This window comes from Hyaena hyaena, unplaced genomic scaffold (assembly GCF_003009895.1).
Source record: "Hyaena hyaena isolate Hyena2069 unplaced genomic scaffold, ASM300989v1 scaffold_74, whole genome shotgun sequence".
NCBI classification, from domain to species: Eukaryota; Metazoa; Chordata; class Mammalia; order Carnivora; family Hyaenidae; genus Hyaena; species Hyaena hyaena.
In genome coordinates, this window is record NW_024080706.1 from 3,103,036 (window position 1) to 3,125,860 (window position 22,825).

General features: G+C 38.6%; 1 non-coding gene across 1 annotated transcript; it reads right to left on the bottom strand.

Moving 5' to 3' along the window:
* Positions 1 to 20,710: 20,710 nt before the first annotated feature.
* TRNAR-UCG lies at positions 20,711 to 20,795 on the bottom strand. The gene has a single exon. It is a non-coding gene; the product is annotated as a tRNA-Arg (tRNA).
* Positions 20,796 to 22,825: the final 2,030 nt, after the last annotated feature.

Consider the following 22,825-nt stretch of genomic DNA (forward strand, 5'->3'; position numbering starts at 1 on the left):
CAGACTTCATGATAATTCTAAATATTTCAGCCTATATCTCCTGAAAACAAGGCTATCTCCTTCATAATCATAATATAATTATTACACTTGGTAAAGAAAAAATTATTCATGATACCTGTTCAAGATGATAAGACAGACTGGCAGACTTTATTCAGGGAGAGCTACTGCAATGGGGGTTTGTAAAATGGAAGAGAGACTGAGCTCAACTCCAACTCTGACAATGACAAAATGGAATTTATAAGGAAGGAGCAGGGTGAATGTCAGTTGATGGAAAATTACTAAAACAAAACATCAGAGAGATTGAGGCTAAACTCAACGATGGGGGTATCTGGCTGGCTAAGTCATTAGAGTATGCAACCTTTGATCTCAAGGTTGTGAGTTCGAGCCCCACGTTGGACATAGAGATTACTTAAAAAAATAAAAAATAAAATAAACTGGATGAGATCCTTGCTGAAGGCCGGCCAGGGTGATAAGAGATGGAGGATAAGAAATGAAGAATTTAATCAGATATCAGGAGTGGACAGATACCAATGGTGGCAGATTTTCCATATATTGACCCAGCAGGATTCTTGCTAAAACTATACTTGATGGGCCAATGACAGAGCCCAAGGTCAGGGGCATAGTCAGAAACAGGACTCAGAGGAGCCTGACTCAAAGTTTGGTCAAAGGAGAGAGTCTTTATCATATTTGAGAAATTTAACATGGATGCAATATTATTATTTACAATGCAGCCCCTATTCAAATGCCTCAAATTGTCCCAATAAGTCTTTTATATGTGTTATGTTTTGTTTTGTTTTGAACAAGGACATCCAATGAAAGATCACCCATTGTACTTAATTGTGACGTCTCTTTGGTCTCTTTTAAGCTAGAATAGCATCCCATCTTTTTTTTCTTCTTCTTCTTTTTTTCCCTTTCATATCATTGACATTTGTTAAGAATCAGGACAATTGTTTGCCAAATGTCAATCAATCTAGACTTCTTTAATGGTTTCCTCACAGTTAGATCTAGGTTAAAAATTTGGCAGGATAATACATTGTTGATCTGTGCCCTTTTCCTACCTTGTGGTATGCCATAAAGGGTTAACTCAGCAGGCTTGGTTGCTTAAACTCTGCACATTCCAAAGAAAGGGTTAGACCTTGACCAGCTCCTGGGAGATAACCTCTGAGCCCATAGAATCTTCCTGAAAAAAGTGTTTTTGTATGCCTTGGGCCTTGGCCCATTCTGTATCAGTTTGACCAGATAATTTATGCTAACAATTTGATTTACGGTGAATAGCTGTTTTCATATGCCTCAGGCCCTGGTCTCTGCTGCATCAGTTAGACCTCTGGAATCTGGTAACTGGGTACCTAGGGTCAGTCACATGGTGATACGGGCTTCTAAAACTGGCCCTGAACAGTTATTGCATGGCCCCAATAAAGCCTTGGACACCAAGGCTCGCGTCAGCTTCTTTGGTTGTCAACACTTCACACATATAGTCACATATCGTTGCTGGGAGAATTGAGTGCTGTCCATGTGACCCCACTGAAAAACGACAACGAGTAGATTATTTCTAGTTTTTCCTAGACTTTGCCCCATGCTCCTTTTGCTGATGTTAATCCATATCCTTTTGCTATAATAAACTGTAACTGTGAGGATAACAGCTTTTTAAAGTTTTCTGAGCAGTGCTATCCCTTAGCGATAGCACTGCTAGGAATTTACCCAAGGGATACGGAAGTGCTGATGCATAGGGGCACATGTACCCCAATGTTTATAGCAACACTTTCAACAATAGCCAAATCATGGAAAGAGCTTAAATGTCCATCAACTGACGAATGGATAAAGAAGATGTGGTTTATGTATACAATGGAATACCACATGGCAATGAGCAAGAATGAAATTTGACCATCTGTAGCAATGTAGATGAAACTGCAGGGTGTTATGCTAAGTGAAATAAGTCAGGCAGAGAAAGACAGATACCATATGTTTTCACTCATATGTGGGTCAGGAGAAACTTAACAGAAGACCATGGGGGAGGGGGGAGGGAAAAAAAGTTACAGAAAGGGAGGGAGGCAAACCACAAGAGTCTCTTAAAGACTGAGAACAAACTGAGGGTTGATGGGGTGGGGGAGAGCAGAAAGTGGGTGATAGGCATTGAGGAAGGCACTTGTTGGGATGAGCACTGGGTGTTGTATGGAAACCAATTTGACAATAAATTATATTTAAAAAATAAATAAAGTTTTCTGAGTCCTTCCACTAAATCATCAAACCTAAGGGGATATTAGAGTTAGTTTGCTGCATCATTGATGTTATCTTTGTTTATTTAAGTTCCTCCTGAATTTCTCTGATAGAAAGACATTTTTTACCTTTGTAGTTAGGAAGTATTCTGCAGAGTGATATTTTGAGACCATGAATATCATGCTCTCCCACAGTCTTTCACATAATAGCTTTAGTATTTATTGATGATTCTTATATAAATCAATTATTAGGGGCCGATAAAACAGTGATATTTTTTCTGTAATAACATAGACTCATGGCTTCTTTCTCGTTAATCAATGAGTTATAACCCATTCCTATTATTATTATTTTGTTACTCAGACTGACTAATATTTGACTAGTGGGTCCCCCCCTTCAAGCTGGCTCCTGTGTCCCCTTAGTTTTTCAGCACTTCCTTAATTTCTAATACCACATGATATTCCCAGATGCTCATCTTGTCTTTTCCTGCCCCAGCCTTGAAATTGACCATTTCTCTAAGTAGCCCTTGTTCCTTTTACTTTTCTTGTATATTAATTCCAGAAAGAGTCATCTATGGCCTCCAGGAGTGATGAATAGAAAACAGAGTCAAATTGTTTGTTAGAGGACTAAGAGAGAAATTCCAATCTACTTAAAACCTTAGGAGTCCCGGTTGTAGATGAGTCTTTGGATACTTCTTCAAGAAAACCTCAAGCATGCATACTTTCCTTATTCTCTCATTGGAAAAGTAAATGTGTTTTATGTTGATATAATCCCCTCTATATCCTATGACCTAACACTCTGAGAAGGTGGTCTAACATACAACAGGATTCCAGAGAAGTCAAATTGTACTTTTTCTAAGTACTTTCTTTGTACTTTCTGACTTTCCAAATGTTACCAAATCTGGTCAGAGTACACTACCAGGTCAGATTATCCTGCATCTGTCAGAAGTATTTCAGTTTAGAAGCTGAGGATCTATTGAGCTCGTCTCTTTGAAGTAATGGGTAGCCCATGTTTGGAGTTTGGTTTAATTCTGAATCAAATGGGAAGTGATTGAAAGGTTTTGAGCAGTAGAGGTAAAGGATCTGGCTACATTTTAGCAAGGTCACTTTGACAACTGGGTAGAGAATGGACTGAAGCGGATGTGGTAGGTACTGGAAAACACTCTCAGTGGCTTGCTGCAGAAAGCATAATTGATTGAGGGCCAGGGCTGTGGCATTTTAAGGCCATGCTTTACTCTGGCTGTTTTCTGCCAGTGACTGAGCATAGCAGGGATGCTAAGGCAGGACCATCCCCCAGAATCACAGGACTCTTCTGATAGATGGCTTTGGCCCAAAGACTTTTCTTAACTGGACAGCAGCCTAACACTGTCCCACACAACCTTCCTTCTCTTCATCTGGGTCCAAACTTGCAACACAGTCTGACAGCTTTTCTAGCCTCTCCTAATTCCCTCCCATTTTCTCCCACAGGGGCTTCTCATGAAAAATTTTTTGTACATTTAATCATATCTTGATATCGGTTTCTTGGAGAACTAATAGAGGGGTCAAGGGCAGAAGTGGGGAGACCAGTTAGAAGGCAATCACAGTAATCCAAGTGAGACATGATGGTGGCCTGGAGCAGAGTAGGAGCAGTAGAGATGGAGATAAGTGATTAGATTTTGTTTGTTGTTGTTGTTGTTGTTTGAAGATGGAATTTACTAGAATTGCTGCTGGGAGAGGATGATATAAAAAGAGAGAGGTCAAGGGTGACTGCATTGTTTTTGGCCTAAGCAACTGGATGCATCTCATTGTAATTTTCTGACATGGTAAAGCCTGGGAGAGACAGGGTTTGGGGAATAAGATCAGAAGACTTGTTTTGGGGGCACCTGGGTGGCTTAGTCAGTTAAGCTTCTGACTTCGGCTCAGGTCATGATCTCATGGTTCATGAGTTCAAGCCCCACTTGGGGCTCTGCACTGACAACTCAGAGCTTTGCACCTGCTTCAGATTCTGTGTCTTTCTCTCTCTGCTCCTCCCTTGCTCATGCTCTGTCTCTCTGTCTCTGTCTCTGTCTCTCTCTCCTCAAAAATAAATAAACATCAAAAAAATTTTAATTACATAAAAAAAGGCTTGTTTAAGAAATGTTAAGTTTGAGATACTATTAGATTCCCAGTGGAAATGTCAGATAGGTGTTTGGTTTAATAAGTCAGAGGGCAGAATTAGAGGTATTGCCTGAATTTGGTAGTTAGCATATAGCTGGTATTTGAGGCTATGGAACTGAATGTGATCACCAAAGACTACTGTGATAGAAAAGCTCCAGTAACTCGCCCCAGAGCATTCTAAATTTGGGAGATAAAGAGTATTCAGCAAAAGAGACAAAGAAGGAAGATGATACAAGTTTAGAATCATCACAACTGCCTGGTGAAATTAACTGGCAATCACCGATCTGGTTTCCGCCATATAGTTTTTCCTTTTCAGAACGTCCCATAAACAGAATCAACTAATATGTGGTCTTTCTGACTCTGGCTTCTCTCACTAAGCATAATGTATTTGAGATTCATCCACACTATTCCGTATATCAGTAATATTAGTTTTTCCTTTAGGTTGCCAAATTAACATTTCTTTATTCAACACCAATTGATGGACATTTGGTTTGTTTCCAATCTTTTGATATGATGAATAAAGTTGCTATAAACATTTGTGTGAGGATAATTTTTATTTGTCTTGGAGAAAACTTACCAGTGGGACTGATTGCTGGGTCATATGATATATGGTATATATTTTGTATATATACATATATATATTTACAAAATTGCCAAACTGTTTCAGGAAGTGTCTGTACCATTTTACATTCCCACCAGCAATGTGTAAGAGTTCCAGCTGCTTTTGGGCACCGGGGTGGCTCAGTCTGTTGAGCGACCAACTCTTAATTTCAGCTCAGGTGATGATCCCAGGGTCGTGGGATTCCATGCTGGGCTGTGGGTGGAGCATGGAGCCTTCTAAGGAGTCTCTCTTTCTCTCTCCCTGCCCCTCCCTGTTCCCTGTCTCTCTAAAATAAGAAAGAAAGAAAGAAAGAAAGAAAGAAAGAAAGAAAGAAAGAAAGAAAGAAAGAAAGAAGGAAGGAAGGAAGGAAGGAAGGAAGGAAGGAAGGNTCCATGCTGGGCTGTGGGTGGAGCATGGAGCCTTCTAAGGAGTCTCTCTTTCTCTCTCCCTGCCCCTCCCTGTTCCCTGTCTCTCTAAAATAAGAAGGAAGGAAGGAAAGAAAGAAAGAAAGAAAGAAAGAAAGAAAGAAAGAAAGAAAGAAAGAAAGAAAGAAGGAAAGAAAGAAAGGAAGAAAGGGAGGGAGGGAGGGAGGGAGGGAGGAAGAGAAAGAAAAGAGAAAAAAAAGGAGTTTCAGCTGCTTTACATCCTCATCAGCACTTGGTATTATCAGGTGTTGTTTTACTATTTAGTAGGTTTGTAGCCATATTCTATCATGGTTTTAATTTGCCTTTCCTTAATGACTAATAAAATTGAGCATCTTTTCACGTGCTTATTTGCCATCTGTTTATGTTCTTTGGTCAAGTGACTGTTCAAATCTTTTGCCCATTTTCTAAATTGTGTTATTTCCTTATTGTTAACTTTCAGGAGTTCTTTATACGTTCCGTATACAACTCTTTTGTCAGATATGTGATTTGTAAATATTGTCTCCAGTTGTGGCTTGTCTTTTTATCCCCTTAATGGTATCTTCCAAAAAGAAAATCTTTTTGATTTTGACACTGTCCAATTTATCAATGGACTTCTATGAATTAAATACGATTTGAGCATCATATCTAAAAACTCTTTGCCTAGTGCTGATGCATAAGGGCACGTGTACCCCAATGTTCATAGCAGCACTCTCAACAATAGCCAAAACATAGAAAGAGCCTAAGTGTCCTTCAACGGATGAATGGATCAAGAAGATGTGGTTTACCTATACAATGGAATACTACATGGCAATGAGAAAGAATGAAATCTGGCCATGGGTAGCAACGTGGATGGAACTTGAGGGTGTTATGCTGAGTGAAATAAGTCAGGCAGAGAAGGATAGCTACCATATGCTTGCACATATAGGAGGATTAGGAGGAACTTAATGGAGGACCATGGGGGAGAAGAAGGTGGGAAATGGGGGGGAGAGGGAGACTATTGACTATTGAGAACAAACTGAGGACTGATGGGGATGGGGAAGAGGGGAAGGGGGGTGATGGGCATGGAGGAGGGCACTTGTGGGGGTGAGCACTGGGTGTTATATGGAAACCAACTTGACAATAAACTCTTTTTAAAAAATAAAAACTCTTTGCCTAATCCCAGATTAAAAAAAAAAGTTCTCCTTTGTTTTTTCTAAATGTTTTATAGTTTTACTTAGAAGTCTGTGATCCATTCTGAGTTAATTTTGTATAAGGTATAAGGTATAGGTTGAGATTTAGTTTTAGATCATAGGTGTTCAGTTGTTCTAATACCATATGCTAAAAAGTCTACCCTTTCTCCATTGAATTACCTTTGGTCAAAAATTGTATGAATTCATTTCTGGACTCTGTTTTGTTCCATTGGTATATGTGTCTGTGCTTTTGTCAATGTCAGACTGTCTTAATAAGTCTTGAAATCAGGTAGTGTAAGACCTTTAACTTTGTTCTTCTTTTTCCATATAAATTTTAGAATTGGCTCATCAGTATCCTAAAAAAATTTTGCTTATATTTTTTTACTATAATTGTCTTGAGACTATAGATCAATTTGGGGATAACTGACAGCTTCATATTTAAGAAGTCTAATATTGCCAGCGAGGTCCCTGCCATCATTTTCATAGTCGCGTTTTAATGTTTAAATACTTTTATTAAGTGAAGTCTAGAATTTGTTTATGCTTTTTAAGAGAATTTGGTAATTAGGGATTTAAATCAATATTGAGTTTCTAGAGATGCCTAGGTGACTCAGTTGGTTAAGCTTCTGACCTTGGCTCTGGTCATGGGTTCAAACCCTGTGTCAGGCTCTTTGCTGTCAGTGCAGAGCCTGCTTGGGATTCTCTCTCTCTCTCTGCCCCACCCCTGCTTGTGCTCTCTCTCAAAAATAAACATTTTTTTAAAAAATAAATCAATATTTAATTTCTAGAAGGCAGAGACTATATCCTACTTTGAATCACTGTAGATGGGAGACTGAAAGTACAGAAAAAGACCTCAATAAAGGTCTTTGGATTAAATATTTACTATAAGACTTTTAAACAATTCGGATATCTTCAGACATAATGAGCGATTGGGCACATGGAACTTACATGATGCAAGAAAAAACGACTTCTCCTTTCTAAAAGGAGCCATAGTAATGGTTCCTGATGCAAGTAGGAGTAAAAGGACAGAAGAAGCTGTCCCCAAAATGTTCATCCATCACAAGACTTTGAGTCCCAAAATGTCAAGGCCATTATTTTATAGGTGAGACTCATACAGTGTCATGTTATATCTAAGTTCTTGTATGTCAATATATACTTACACAAAAACTTGATCCCCAAATGAGAAACTTCTGCTAGAACTGGTTGTGTTTGTTTGTTATTTATAAAAATTGTGCATTTTTTAAATTGGTCCCTATAGTGGATTTCTTTTTAGGATTTCACTTTATAGAAAAAATATATTGGTATTCCATTAATTCTTACTTAATTCATGATTGAGCATCTCACTAAAAAAGCCCATGCTTTAGCTTATTGTTGAATAATACTATAGCAATCATATCAACCCACTCTTCACAAAGCCATAGTTCAAAGATAGGGGTAAGGGATGTGTCATATTCTTTCTAATATGCAGATAGTATCAAATTATTCTGCCATTAATTATGTGACCAAGATAGCCAAAGGAGTGATAATCACCACTATTTTTTTCCACTACTGTTGATTTGGTATGCTTCAAACAAATGATTTTTTTAAATAGGGGTTTTTTCATGTAATTTTTTTAATGTTTATTTATTTTTTGAGAGAGAGAGACAGAGTGTGAGTGGAGGAGGAGCACAGAGAGAGGAAGACACGGGATCTGAACAAGGCTTTAAGCTCTGAGCTGTCTGCACAGAGCCTGATAGGGGATTTGAACTCATGAACTGTGAGCTATGACCTGAGCCAAAGTCAGATCTTAACTGACTGAGCTACCCAGGTCCCCCTGTTTTTCTTTTTTAACTCTAATATGGAACTTGAGCTCATGACCCCAAACTCACAACCCTGAGAGCAAGAGTCTCATGCTCTACAGACTGAGTCAGGCTGGTGCCCTCAAACAAATGATTTTGATGTAAAGCTAGAATACTAAGACTTTTAATCTTTACAATTTTTTTGTTTCCTTCATTTTATTAAGACTCTTTTGGCAACAAAAGCAAAAATAAAGAAATGAGACTACATCAAACTAAAAAGCTTCTGCACAGCGATGGAAACCATCAGCAAAATGAAAAGGCAACCCACAAAATGGGAGAAGATATTCGAAAATGATATATCTGTTAAGGGGTTAATAATCCAAAACATATAAAGAACTCATACAACCCAATAGCAAGAACACAACCTGATCTTAAAATGGCCAGAGGATCTGAACAGACATTTTTCCAAAAAAGGCATACAGATGGACAACAGGTATGTGAAAAGGTATCCAACTTCACTAATCATGAAAAAAATGCAAATCAAAGCCACAATGAGCTATCACCTCATTACTGTTAGAATGGCTATTATCAAAAAGACAAGAAATAGTAAGTATTGGCAGGGAGCCTGGGTGGCTCAATCAGTTGATTGAGGTCATGACCTTTGGCTCAGGTCACGAGCTCTGTTTGTGAGTTCAAGCCCTGTGTGGGCTCTGTGCTGACAGCTCAGAACCTGGAGCCTGCTTTAGATTCCATGTCTCCCCCATCTCTCCTGTCCCTCCGCTGGTCACACTGTCTCTCTCTCAAAAATAAATAACAATTTTAAAAAGTAAGAATTGGCAAGGTTGTGGAGAAAAAGAAAGTTTTGTACACTGTTGTTGGGAATGTAAATTGGTACAGCCAGGATGAAAATCAGTATGGAGTTTCCAAAAAAAAAAAAAAAAAGGAACTACTATATGATCTAGCAATTCCACTTCTGAGTATCTATTTGAAGCAAACAAAAATGCTAATTTGAAAATATATCTGCATCCCCATGAATATTGCAGTATTACATACAATAGCCAGGGTATGAAAACAACCTAAAACAACCTAAGTGTCCAATGACGAATGAATACATAAAGAAGACATGAGATTATATACATAAAATTCAGCCATATAAAAAGAAGGAAGGGCATTCTGATATTTGTGACAACATGGATGGAACTTGAGGGCACATAGTAAGTGAAATAAGTCAGACAGAGGGAGACAAATACCATATCTTGATGGTCAAGAGGTACAAACTTCCAATTATAAAATCTAAAAAATAATAAATAAGGGTCTATCTGTACACTGATGTACAATGAAACACACTTAGGAAATCTCAACACTATTAAGATGGATCAATTAATTGTTCTAGGAATTGCTTATGTATATATACGCAGTGACTTTCTATATGACTATTAACTAGTGTCTAGCTTAAAATGATAATTATTAATCCATTGTCAACTGGCAAGCATTTTAAATTATTTCTCCAATTGTAGCAGTGGACTTGTACAGATTATTTTATTCTTAACAGGCTCCCCTTTGGACCAAGAAGAGACATTGTCAAACATTTGGCTGGGGCTAGGGGTGCACACTAAGATTAAGGGTGCTGGGAAAGATAAATGAACCACATTGGGATCAAAACTATGATCTCATTGACAAAGAGTTCCAACTAACCAGCACGGTGATAATAAATATATACTTCTTGGAACGTTGCTCTTTTCCACAAGTATTTTCTCTGTAGTCACTGAAGTATGAAGACATTTTATTCTCTCTAAACTTCCAACAGAACTCTTCGTGCCTGGGATAGCACATTCCATCCTTCTGTGTACTATCACCAGTAAACAAAGAAATGACCATCATAGAGTCTAAGTATGTGTTGCCTCATAAAAGGAATTTCGAAGAGTCTTTGGATGAAAAGCACCACACAGAGTATAGTGGTAGTATTGTACTATTGTGCAGAATATTATTACATCAAAGATTATAAGGCGTACATATTTTACTGGGAGTCTTTTGTGGGCCAAATTCATGTCCTGAAAACAGACATGGTATTTTAGATTAACATAAATTTATGGATATTGTGGATTTTTTCCTAGAAAATGAATACATCTTTTATGCCATTTTCAGGATGAAGGACAATAATGAAAATGTGGAAGCAAAGTGCTAAAGTACTCTTTATTTTTATGCAACATCAAGTCATTTTTAGAGATGGTAAAATCTGCTTGTAAAAATTATTTCTAGGGGCGCCTGGGTGGCTTGGTCAGTTGGGCATACGACTTCAGCTCAGGTATGATCTCGCAGTTCGTGGGTTCAAGCCCCACATCGGGCTCTGTGCTGACAGCCAGCTCAGAGCCTGGAGCCTGTTTCAGATTCTATACCTCCCTCTCTCTCTGACCCTCCCCTGCTCATGCTGTCTCTATCTCTCTCTCAAAAATAAATAAAACACTAAAAATTTTTTTAAAAAAAAGAAACATTGAAAAAATAAAATAAAAATTATTTCTACTTCACAGTGTGGAGGTTCCTCAGGAAACTAACAATAGAACTCCCCGATGACCCAGCAACAGCACTGCTAGGAATTTACCCAAGGGATACAGAAATGCTGAGGCATAGGAGCACATGTACCCCAATGTTCATAGCAGCACTCTCAACAATAGCTAAAACATGGAAAGAGCCTAAGTGTCCATCAACAGAAGAATGGATCAAGAAGATGTGGTTTATCTATACCATGGAATACTACATGGCAATGAGAAACAATGAAATCTGGCCATGTGTAGCAACATGGATGGACCCTGAGGGTGTTATGCTGAGCGAAATAAGTCAGGCAGAGAAGGACAAATATCATATGTTTGCACATATAGGAGGATTAGGAGGAACTTGACGGAGGAACAAGGGGGAGAAGAAGGGGGGAAATGGTGGGGGAAAGGGAGAGAGGCAAACCATGAGAGACTCTTGAATGCTGACAAAAACTGAGGACTGATGGATGTGGGGGGGAGGGGGGGATGGGCATGGAGGAGGGCACTTGTGGGGATGAGCACTGAGTGTTATGTGGAAACTAATTTGACAATAAACTATTTGTAAAAAAAAAAATTATTTCTACTTCAAATGAATCATTTTGTTCACAAACTTGCATAAAAGGCAAGGAAACAGAATAAAAAGGGGAAACAGGACAAAAATTGATAATTTATCAAAATGTGGTTGTGTCACATTCTAGGTTGCAAAGAACAAAAGTTCATTCAGTCTTAAGGGAACAGGGGGAAAACTAAAATGACATGTGTGGTTTAAAAGCATTAAGCCATTACATAACTGAGACAATTCAAGGCCTGGTTACACCAGAGTCCACATGGCCCATCTTTCTCTCTCTCCTACTGTCTCTCTTCTTTCTCCAACCTTTCAAGTAGGGTACATGTGATTGGATTACTTAATTAATCAGTGTGGAGTCTATCTATAGGGTAGATTCTTATTAGGTGCCCCTTCCTAACAAAAGCATTTAGCTTCTCTTAAGGCAATTGAAGACAGGATAAAGTCATACTAGTTAATACTGGCCCCACGTTGCCGCCTGGGTGGCTTAGTCGGTCAAGCGTCCGACTTTTGGTTGAGCGTCTGACTTTCGCTTAGGTCATGATCTCGCGGTTCTGGGTTCGAGCCCCGCGTCGGGCTCTGTGCTGACTGCCAGCTCCGAGCCTGGAGCCTGTTTCAGAGTCTGTGACTCCCTCTCTCTCTGACCCTCCCCTGCTCACGCTGTCTCTCTCTCTCTCTCCTAGAAATAAATAAAACATTTAAAAAATTTAAAAAAATATTGGCCCCACGTTTTTTAGAAGTTTATTTTATTTTGAGAGAGAGAGCACAAGCACATGTGTGTGTTTGCTCATGTGGGAGTGAGGGAGGGGCAAAGGGAGAGAGGGAGAGAGAGAATCCCAGACTCCACACCTGGTGCAGAGTCTGACCTAGGGCTCAATCTCACAGCCATGAGGTCATGACCTGAGCTGAAATCAAGAGCCAGACACTTAACTGACTAAGCCACCTAGACACCCTGGCCCCACATTTTTAAAAACAGAAAAATAGCTCTTCACAGAAATCAAAATTATATATATGAAATGTTTTCTAAAATGGGAAATATGTATGCATATGATTGAATACAAAAAGGCACTAAATGAAGTAAAAATTGGTTTTCAAAGAGATGAGGTTATAATTAGCTTCCACCCCACTCAGTATTTGCCCATATTGTTGTTCTAGTTCTTGACTAATTTAAGAAAGTTTTTTAAAATATTTAGAATAATCGGGGCAACAAGGTGGCTCAGTCGGTTAAGCATCTGACTTGGGCTCAGATCATGATCTCATGGTTCTCAAACTCCGTATCAGGCTCTGTGCTGACAGCTCAGAACCTGGAGCCTACTTCAGATTCTGTGTCCGCCCCCTCTCCGCCCCTCCCCTGCTCTCTCTCTCTCTTAAAAATAAACATTAAAAATATTTTTAAAAAATAGATATTTAGAACAATAAATATAATTTAACAATGCCCAGATGGTTTTTAACTGATTATCTCTATTTTTTTAATTTTCAAATAATTTTAAATGCCAGCAGTATAGTCAGGTTACATTTAGAAAATAGGTAAGAGATGTGTTTAATTAACATTTTATTTTATTTATTTATTTATTTATTTATTTATTTATTTATTTTTACAAATAGTTTATTGTCAAATTAGTTTCTACATAACACTCAGTGCTCATCCCCAAAGTGCCCTCCTTCATGCCCATCCCCCCCTCCCCCCCACATCCATCAGTCCTCAGTTTTTGTCAGCATTCAAGAGTCTCTCATGGTTTGCCTCTCTCCCTTTCCCCCACCATTTCTGCCCTTCTTCTCCCCCTTGGTCCTCCGTCAAGTTCCTCCTAATCCTCCTATACGTGCAAACATATGGTATTTGTCCTTCTCTGCCTGACTGATTTCGCTCAGCATAACACCCTCAAGGTCCATCCATGTTGCTACACATGGCCAGATTTCATTCTTTCTCATTGCCATGTAGTATTCCATGGTATAGATAAACCACATCTTCTTGATCCATTCATCTGTTGATGGACACTTAGGGTCTTTCCATGTTTTAGCTATTGTAGAGAGTGCTGCTATGAACATTGGGGTACATGTGCTCCTATGCATCAGCATTTCTGTATCCCTTGGGTAAATTCCTAGCAGTGCTATTGCTGGGTCATAAGGGAGTTCTATTGTTAGTTTCCTGAGGAACCTCCACACTGTTTTCCAGAGGGGCTGTACCAGTTTACATTCCCACCAACAGTGTAGGAGGGTGCCCGTTTCTCCACATCCTCGCCAGCATCTAGAGTTCTCTGATTTGCTCATTTTAGCCACTCTGACTGGCGTGAGGTGGTATCTCAGTGTGGTTTTGATTTGTATTTCCCTGATGAGGAGGGATGCTGAGCATCGTTTCATGTGTCTGTTGGCCATCTGGATGTCCTCTTTGGAGAAGTGTCTGTTCATGTCTTCTGCCCATTTCTTCAGCAACATGCAGAAAAATGAAACTAGATCATTTTCTCACACCATGCACAAAAATCAACTCAAAATGGATAAAGGACCTGAACGTGAGACAGGAAACTATCAACACCCTAGAGGAGAAAGCAGGAAACAACCTCCTTGACCTCCACCGCAGCAACTTCTTACTTGACACATCCCAAAAAGCAAGGGAATTGAGAGCAAAAATAAACTGTTGGGACCTCATCAAGATTAAAAGCTTCTGCACAGCAAAGGAAACAACCCAGAAAATTAATAGGCAACCAACGGAATGGGAAAAGATAGTTGCAAATGACATATCAGATAAAGGGTTAATATCCAGAATCTATAAGGAACTCACCAAACTCCACGCCCGAAAAATAATTAACATTTTAATTCATGGTGAGTCAATAGTCTTTCCAGTTATTTTCATCATGTACATAGAGAATTCATTACTTGGAAGTATTATAAATACTTTAAAAAATAAAATCCCAGATATATTTGTGTCCTTCTCACACAAGCCTTTAAACTATTTGCCCATCCCTCTGCACAGCTGTGATCATGCTCCTTTTTTATAGAAAGCATACTGAAATGTTAGAAAAATATAACTGTGAGTATGAGGAAGTGGGGTACACTTAATGTATTTATAGCAAGTGGGTAAATTATACCAAGTATAAAAGCACCTAAACTTTTAGGACCAATTTTAACTTAGAAGAGTTTAAAATTAGGAATAATGGTAGAAATCTCTAAAGAATTTTTATTTTTTTAAATTTTTTTGTTTATTTATTATTGAGACAGAGAGAAACAGAGCATAAGTTGAGGAGGGGCAGAGAGAGAGGGAGACACAGAATCTGAAGCAGGCTCCAGGCTCTGAGCTGTTAGCACAGAGCCCGATGCTGAGCTTGAACCCACAAACCGTGAGATCATGATCTGAGCCGAAGTCAGACGCTTAGCCGACTGAGCCACCCAGGCACCCCTCTAAAGAATTTTTAAAAACCCAATTAGTTGGGGGGCGCCTGGGTGGCTCAGTCCGTTAAGTGTCCTACTTTAGCTCAGGTCTCGCGTGAACTTGCAGTTCGTTGAGCTGAGCCCGGAGTCAGCCTCTGTGCTAACAGCTCAGAGCTTGGAGCCTGCTTCACATTCTGTGCCTCCCGCTCTCTCTGTTCTCTCTCTCTCAAAAATAAATAAAGATAAAAAAATTAAAAGAAAACACACAATTACTTGGTTAACAGAGTTTTTGCTTTATTATCAGTGATGCTTAATTGATTTTTTTTCAGATCTCAGAGGACCAATATTAACTTCCATCCCAGTAGATACATTTCTAAGTGTTTAGGATGACAGATCAAATGGAATATATATTTATCAAAGTGCCTAATTACAGTGATTGCTCAACAACTTAACAATTGCCATTTATGTTCCTAATGAAGTTAGGAAGTTATAAGAAATTAGTTCTATAATCATATGGTAATATATTTGGCCTGTACTCTAGAATTATGATTAATATTCCTAATTGATTCACAATAAGAAAGTAACATTCCTACCAAGTGTGTTTAATCAAATGGAAATTGTATTTGTCTGCCACCTGGGGGATTTATGGAAACACTGCAAGTGGCAAAATTCATAGTAATACAGTGTTACAATATATGTGTTAATAGTATTTATTTTATGAATGGTGTTGGCTTATGTTATATGTATACATACACATACATATCTGTGTGTGTGGGGGGGGGCAAAGTTGGCCAAAGACATAATGGCAAAACCAAGAAATATGTTTTCTGAATATAAAGTGACAAAAATGTTTCCAAAAGAAAGGAATGATAGTGTTGTCAAATATTGCTAGTAGATCAGATAAGACCAACCACAGTATTACGTAATTAGGAGGTCATAGGTGACCAGCAGAAGAGTTGTTTATGGATGTTTTATGGTTTTGGAAAAAAAACATTTTTAATGTTTTATTTATTTTTGAGAGAGAGAGAGAACAAGAGCGAGCATGAGTTGGGGAAGGGCAGAGAGAGGAGGAGACAGAATCCGAAGCAGGCTCCAGGCTCTGAGCTGTCCCCACAAAGCAAGAGGCAGGGCTTGAACTCACTAGCACTGAGATCATGACCTGAGCCTAAGTTGGTCACTTAACCTACTGAGCCACCCAGGTGCCCCAAGCATGTACTTGGGGTTCTTAGTTCAAGCGCCATGTTGGGTGTAGAGATTACTTAAACCTAAAATCTTTTAAAAATATAAATAAATAGACAGGTGATAGATGATAGATAGATAGATAGATAGATAGATAGATAGATAGACAGATAGATAGATAAGCACCTGGAAGAAGTATGCTTTTGGCTGGGCTTTAAAAGAAGAGAAAGCAGGGTGCACCTGGGTATCTCAGTTGGTTAAGCATCCAACTTCGGCTCAGGTCATGATCTCACAGCTCCTGAATTAAAGCCCCATGCCAGGCTCTGTGCTGGAGCCTGCTTCAGATTCTGTGTCTCCCTCTCTTTCTGCCCCTCCCCCACTAGGAGGTATTCTCTCTCTGTCTCTCTCAAAAACAAACATTAAAAAACAATAAAAAAGAAGAGAAAGTAGTTACCAATAGAATAACAATGAGGATAAAGAAAATAAGATAGATAGAAGCGGAGTCTCTTGGGGGGGAGGGGAGGGAGGGGAGGTAGACTGATGAGACTGCTGACAGAAATTGATTTTTTTTTAATTCTGTGGGCTTTTGTTCTTCACAAGGAAGAATGTACAAACAAAGCAAGATACAGAGAACAGAACTTGTTTTCCCCCAGGGAAATTCTGGCTACTTACTAAAAGCTGTTTATAGAAAACAAGCAAACAAAAATTCTCTCTTGACTCACTATCCTAGTAGCTGTACCTACTCTTCTCCTCTCCCTTTTCCTGCTTTATTTTGCAGGCAAAGCCCTTCAAAGACTGCTCTCTAACTGCTCTCTTCTCAGTCTTTCTTAAATCCATTTCATCAGGTATTTGCTCCATAATTCCTTTATAACTGCTGTAGTCAAGGTCATCAATAGCCCCTGTAGTACTAAATCCAATGGAGAATTCCCAATCTTTGTCTTCCTTGACTTAGCAGCTGGCTCACAGTTTCACAGCTGATAGCTTCTTTCTCTTTGATAAACTTTCTTCACAGTGACTTCCAGGACAACGCACTCCCTTGGTTGTAGTTTATGGAAACACATTAGATTTATGAAAATCTGTGAATTCCAAAGTGATACCCAGCAAATATAAATGCAGGAAAAATTCATTTGTCCCCAGTTGAAGCATACGTTATTAATGTACTCCTTCACTTAAAATTTGACTGAGCCTGGGTGGCTCAGTCGGCTGAGTTTCAGACTTCAGCTTGGGTCTTGATCTCACGGTTCGTGGATTCGAGCCCCACGTCGGGCTCTGTTCTGACAGCTCAGAGCCTGGACCCTGTTTCAGGTTCTGTGTCTCCCTCTCTCTCTGACCCTCCCCTGCTCACGCTGCCTCTCTCTCTCTCAGAAATGAATAAAATATTAAAAAATTTTTTTAAATAATAAAATAAAATTTGATAATTAGAGAAAAATTAAGTCTTTAACCTGCTTTCTAATAAACTAAACGGACTTAGTTTGTAAGGGAAAATTCTTCAGAAGAATGTTAGCAAATCAATATAAACACAATTGTATAATTAGAAAATGATAATAAAAGAGCCTCTAATTAAATTAGCAAGTCAAGAATTATCAGTATAAGAACTGTGAAGTGAAATATTGATGAAGAACTTAACATGGTTGTGGTTCCAAATAATTGTTTTAATGTTTTATTTTTGAGAGAGACAGAAAAACAGCACAAGCAGGAGAAGGGCAGAGAGAGAGAGAGAGGGAGACACGGAATCTGAAGCAGGCTCCAGGCTCTTAGCTGTCAACACAGAACCTGATGCAGGGCTCAACCCACGAGCTGTGAGATCATGACCTGAGCCAAAGCTTAACTGACTGAGCCACCCAGACACCCCAAGAATTACTTTCTAGGGGTGCCTGGGTGGCTCAGTTGGTTAAGCAGCCAACTTCAGCTCAGGTTATGATCTTGCAATCCGTGGGTTCTAGCTCTGCATCGGGCTCTGTGCTGACAGCTCAGAGCCCAGAGCCTGCTTCGGATTTTGTGTCTTTCGCTCTTTCTCTGCCCCTCCCCTGCTCATGCTCTGTCTGTGTCTCTCAAAAATAAGTAAACGTAAAGAAAAAAAAATAATTACTTTCAAGTTGCAAGAATATAACAGAATCAGACTGTTTCCACCCTAATCCAGTTTTGTGTTAAGTATTATGTTACTTAATGGACTGTAACCACACCTTTACAGGAAACTCATGGGATGACATCATGAGGAAGCAATGAGACAAATCCATAAGGTGGAACATGCATTCTCAAAGACAACTAACTGGCTCGGTCAGTCTCTTCAATATATCAGTGTTGTGAAAAAAGCAACTGTCTTAGATTAAAAGAGATATAAGAAACAGAAAAACCAAACATAATGTGTGGTCCTGGATTGGCTCTTGGTTTAAGTAAACCAGATGTGAAGAAAATTTGGGGACAATTGGAAAATGTGAATATGTACTACATATTAGATAATGTTAAAGAATGACTAATGTAATTAGATATGATAGTATTATGTTGGCTAGGCAGGAAATGTTCTTCATTTTTGAAAGATGCAAAGCACAGCATTCAGAAGCAAAATGCCATATTGTCATTAATTTATTTTAGACTACTCCTTCTTTAAAATTACTTTTTGAAAATGGAATTTGTATTGGGAGAAGATAAAATTGGACACATTCTGTCTAATATATGCCAGAATAAACTCTAAATGGATCATAAATCCAAATGTAGGTTTGCCACTTAAAAGGTACAGTTGCCTACGTTAGCCCCTTGGTACATAACTATAGAAAAAATTATTTGTTGTTTATATGAAACTCAAATTTAGCTGATTGTGCTGTATTTTTATTTGCCACTTCTAGCAACACTATCTAAAAGGAAAAAAATGAAACCATAGGAGTACTAAAACCATGAGAGAATTTATTATCTGGGAATAGAGAAAGCCCTTCTATCTTGGTCCCCAAATCCAGAGCAATATGACTGATAGATTCTACTATATAACAATTAAGGAAAATTTTTTTACATAACCAAAAATAACCCCACCCAACCTCCTGTTACCCTCACCAAGAAAACCCATAAAAGCACAATTAAAAGGAAAATGAGAAATAAGGATAAAATATTTGCAACCCAAATAACATTCAAAGAGTTAATCTCTGTAACATAGGGATCATTTTAAAAAATCAAGACAATGAAGACCCAAAATAAATAGAAAAATGGACAAAAACCATGAACAGACAATTCAAATTAAAAGTAAATGGCTACTATACCTATGAAAAGACTATAGTCTCACTTATAAAAAGAGAGAAAGAAAGAAAGAAAGAAAGAAAGAAAGAAAGAAAGAAAGAAAGATGAATAAAACTGTACTGAAATACCATTTCTTACCTATCAGATTGCCTAAAGTCCAAATTTGACAACACACTGTTGAAGGAGCTGTAGGAAAAAATAAATACACAGATTTGGGGAGGGCAAAATGACACAATTTTCATGGAAGGGGGTTTGGTAAGATCTAATGAAATTACATGTCTATATACCTTTTGACTCAGCAATCCCACTTTTAGGAATGTACCACAAAGATACATATACATAATATAAAACAATGTATGTACAAGATTATTTGCTGAAACATTATTTGTAGAAGAGAAGATTGTGGGAACAACACAGATATCCATCATTAAGTTTGGGAAAGCTTATGGTACATCTACACAATGGAGTACTCTCTAAACATTAAACAAACATACAGAAAAAGAATGATGAAAATCTTTTTTTTATTTAGTTTTTCTCTCTTTTTTTTACATTAATTAATTTACTTATTTAGAGAGAGAGATTGAGCAGGGGAGGGGCAGAGAGAGAGAGAATTCCAAGCAGTCTCCACACCATCAGCATGAAGACTAATGTAGGGCTTGAACCCATGGACTATGAGATCATGACCTGAGCCAAAACCAAGAATCAGGCCTTTAACCGACTGAGCTACTCAGGCATCCCGAGAATAATGAAAATCTTTATTTTCATCATTTTACTCCTTACTTTACTGCTAGGAAGTGACTTCCACAATATACTAAGTGAAAAAAAGCAAGTATAGAATAGTGGACCTTTTGTGTAAGCAAAAAGGCAAAATATATGCACTGCTTATCTTTGCAAAAAACCCCAAAACACTGAAAAAATTAAACCAGACACTAATAAAAATGATTACCTATAGTGGGTGGGAATTGGGTTGGGTAGGTGAAGGGTCTGAGATTGAAATGAAATTCTTCTGAGAGTAACTCTACATAATTTTGCTTCTTGAGCCATGTAATGGTTTTTTTTAAAGTTTTATTTATTTAAATAATCTTTACACCCCATATGGGGCTCAAACTCACAACCCCGATATCAAGAGTGAGCATGCTTTTCTGACTGAGCCAACCAGGTGCCTCCATTCAATGGGGTTTTTATATTTAAAAATAAAATTACATATCCAAAGAGCAAATATTAAAATTGAAAACAAATGAGAACAGTTGAACCCAACCCTATGTCAATTGCTCACATAAACTCAGAGGGATAAGGATGATTTTAAGTGACTTTTGTACAAGGGATTCTGAATGAACATCCTTAATATGACACAATCTAAGAACAAAAAGAATTTTAAAGGAATCTTAAACATCACTCAGAAAATATATTGATATTGATATTTAAAATTTTTGTTAATGTTTTATTTTTTTCTGAGAGAGACACACACACAGAATGAGCAAGGAGGGTCAAAGAGAGAGGGAGACACAGAATCTGAAACAGGCTCCAGACTCTGAGCTAGCTGTCAGCACAGAGCCCGACGTGGGGTTTGAACCCACGAACCATGAGATCATGACCTGAGCCGAAGTCAGACGCTTAACCAACTGAGCCACCCAGGCACCCCAATGTTTATTTTTGAGAGAGAGACAGAGTATGAGCGGAGGAGGAGCACAGAGAGAGGGAGACAGAATCGAAACAGGCTCCGGGCTCTGTGCTGAAGAGATCACAACCTGAGAGGAAGTCGGACGCTTAACCGACTGAGCCACCCAGGTGCCCCATAAACTCTTTAACTCTTTGACTCTTCTTTTTTTTTTTTCTTTTTTTTTAATTTTTTTTAACGTTTTTATTTATTTCTAGGAGAGAGAGAGAGAGAGAGAGAGTGAGCAGGGGAGGGTCAGAGAGAGAGGGAGTCACAGACTGAAACAGCCTCCAGGCTCTGAGCTGGCAGTCAGCACAGAGCCCGACGCGGGGCTCGAACCCACGAACCGCGAGATCATGACCTAAGCGCTCAACCGACTAAGCCACCCAGGCGCCCCAAACTCTTTGACTCTTCTTAACACACCCACACCCACACCCACATGAGAGGCCACTGGTAACAATCTATGGTCACCACCCAAACTCTCAGGTAAGGGTTCAAGATCTCTTTCTTTTAGTCTACTTTGCACCACCTCACATGTGAGCTCTCTCCCAGTCCCAAGCTGATTGAATTTGCTTTCTGGCTTTTTCTTATCTTTACTCATTTGGATTTAATGATCAGGATCACATTTTACCCCCCTTGAAACTGACCTGGTAACTCCATAGAATACCGCCTCTGGCAATTTCTTTGGACTCCACAGGGAAATTAGATTAAATCCCTTCAAGAGCACTGGGCATGTTGTATCTCTCTTACCCACAATGCCAGAATGGTCTCTTCTGGGTAGTGTGCACTCATCATCAAAGTGTTTTTAATGATGATAGTGTTGAAAATTATGGCTTTAACAACTACTTCTGCTTTAAGAAAGCATTCTGTATGATGAGCACTGAGAAATGTATAGAATCGTTGAATCATTATAAAGTACACCTAAAACTAATATAATGTTGTATGTTAATTATACTTGAATTTTTTAAAACGAAATTAAAAAAAAAAAACACTCCCTAGGTCTTTATCCTTGCAGTGATGTAACAGACTTAGAATCAGCCTACAGGGGCACAGCATGCTGTAGTGTCCATGACTATGAACACTGGGGCCAGACTTCTCTGTTCAAATACTTGTGTTTGGAGAGATGACTGAGCTGTAACAGGGAAGGTACGGTTCTGTAAGAGAGAAGATACATAAGTGAGTCTAAGACATTTTGTGCCAGTAGGTCAGGATGTTTCCAAAATTAATGGCAACATGTCAAAAGGACATGAGACCCAGTCACCCAGTATAAGGGGATTTTATAGAATAAAGAATACTCAAAAGAATAATGATTGCAAATGATTGAAACAACTCAAGTCTTAAAAAATTCATATGGGGTGCCTGGGTGGCTCAGTCGGTTAAGCATCCGACTTCAGTTCAGGTTATGACCTCACAGTTTGTGGGTTCGAGTCCCGCGTCGGGCTCTGTGCTGACAGCTAGCTCAGAGCCTGGAGCCTGTTTCAGATTCTGTGTCTCCCTCTTTTTCTGCTCATGGTGTCTCTCTCTCTCTCTCTCAGAAATAAATAAAACATTTAAAAAATTTTTAAAAATAAAAATAAAAATTATTTAATCACCAAGTATTCACTATTAATTCAGGAAAGATTTATGAATAGATAACCAAGCCATGGTGAAAATTTGTTGGGGAACAGGAAATTGGCACTGTGCTAAAGCCTTATGCTGCAATTACCTGCTTGTTAACTACAAAGTGTGAAATGTACCTAATGGAGAGATCTGATAGTCACCACCTTAAGCAAGTGATCAAACTTAGCATCATATTAGTAGTTTGATGTATCTCCTGACATAATACAAAACAAGGGACATAGCTACACTGTGACATATTCTTGACAAAATGTATAATGTAAATCTTATCACTCATTTAGAGTATACTTTTGGACATATCCAGAATATGGGACTTTCCTAAAGAAAACTGGTTAGGTCTCTTAGAAAACCTCACAAATAATAAAAAGATGGGAGGATGATTTCTAGAATAAA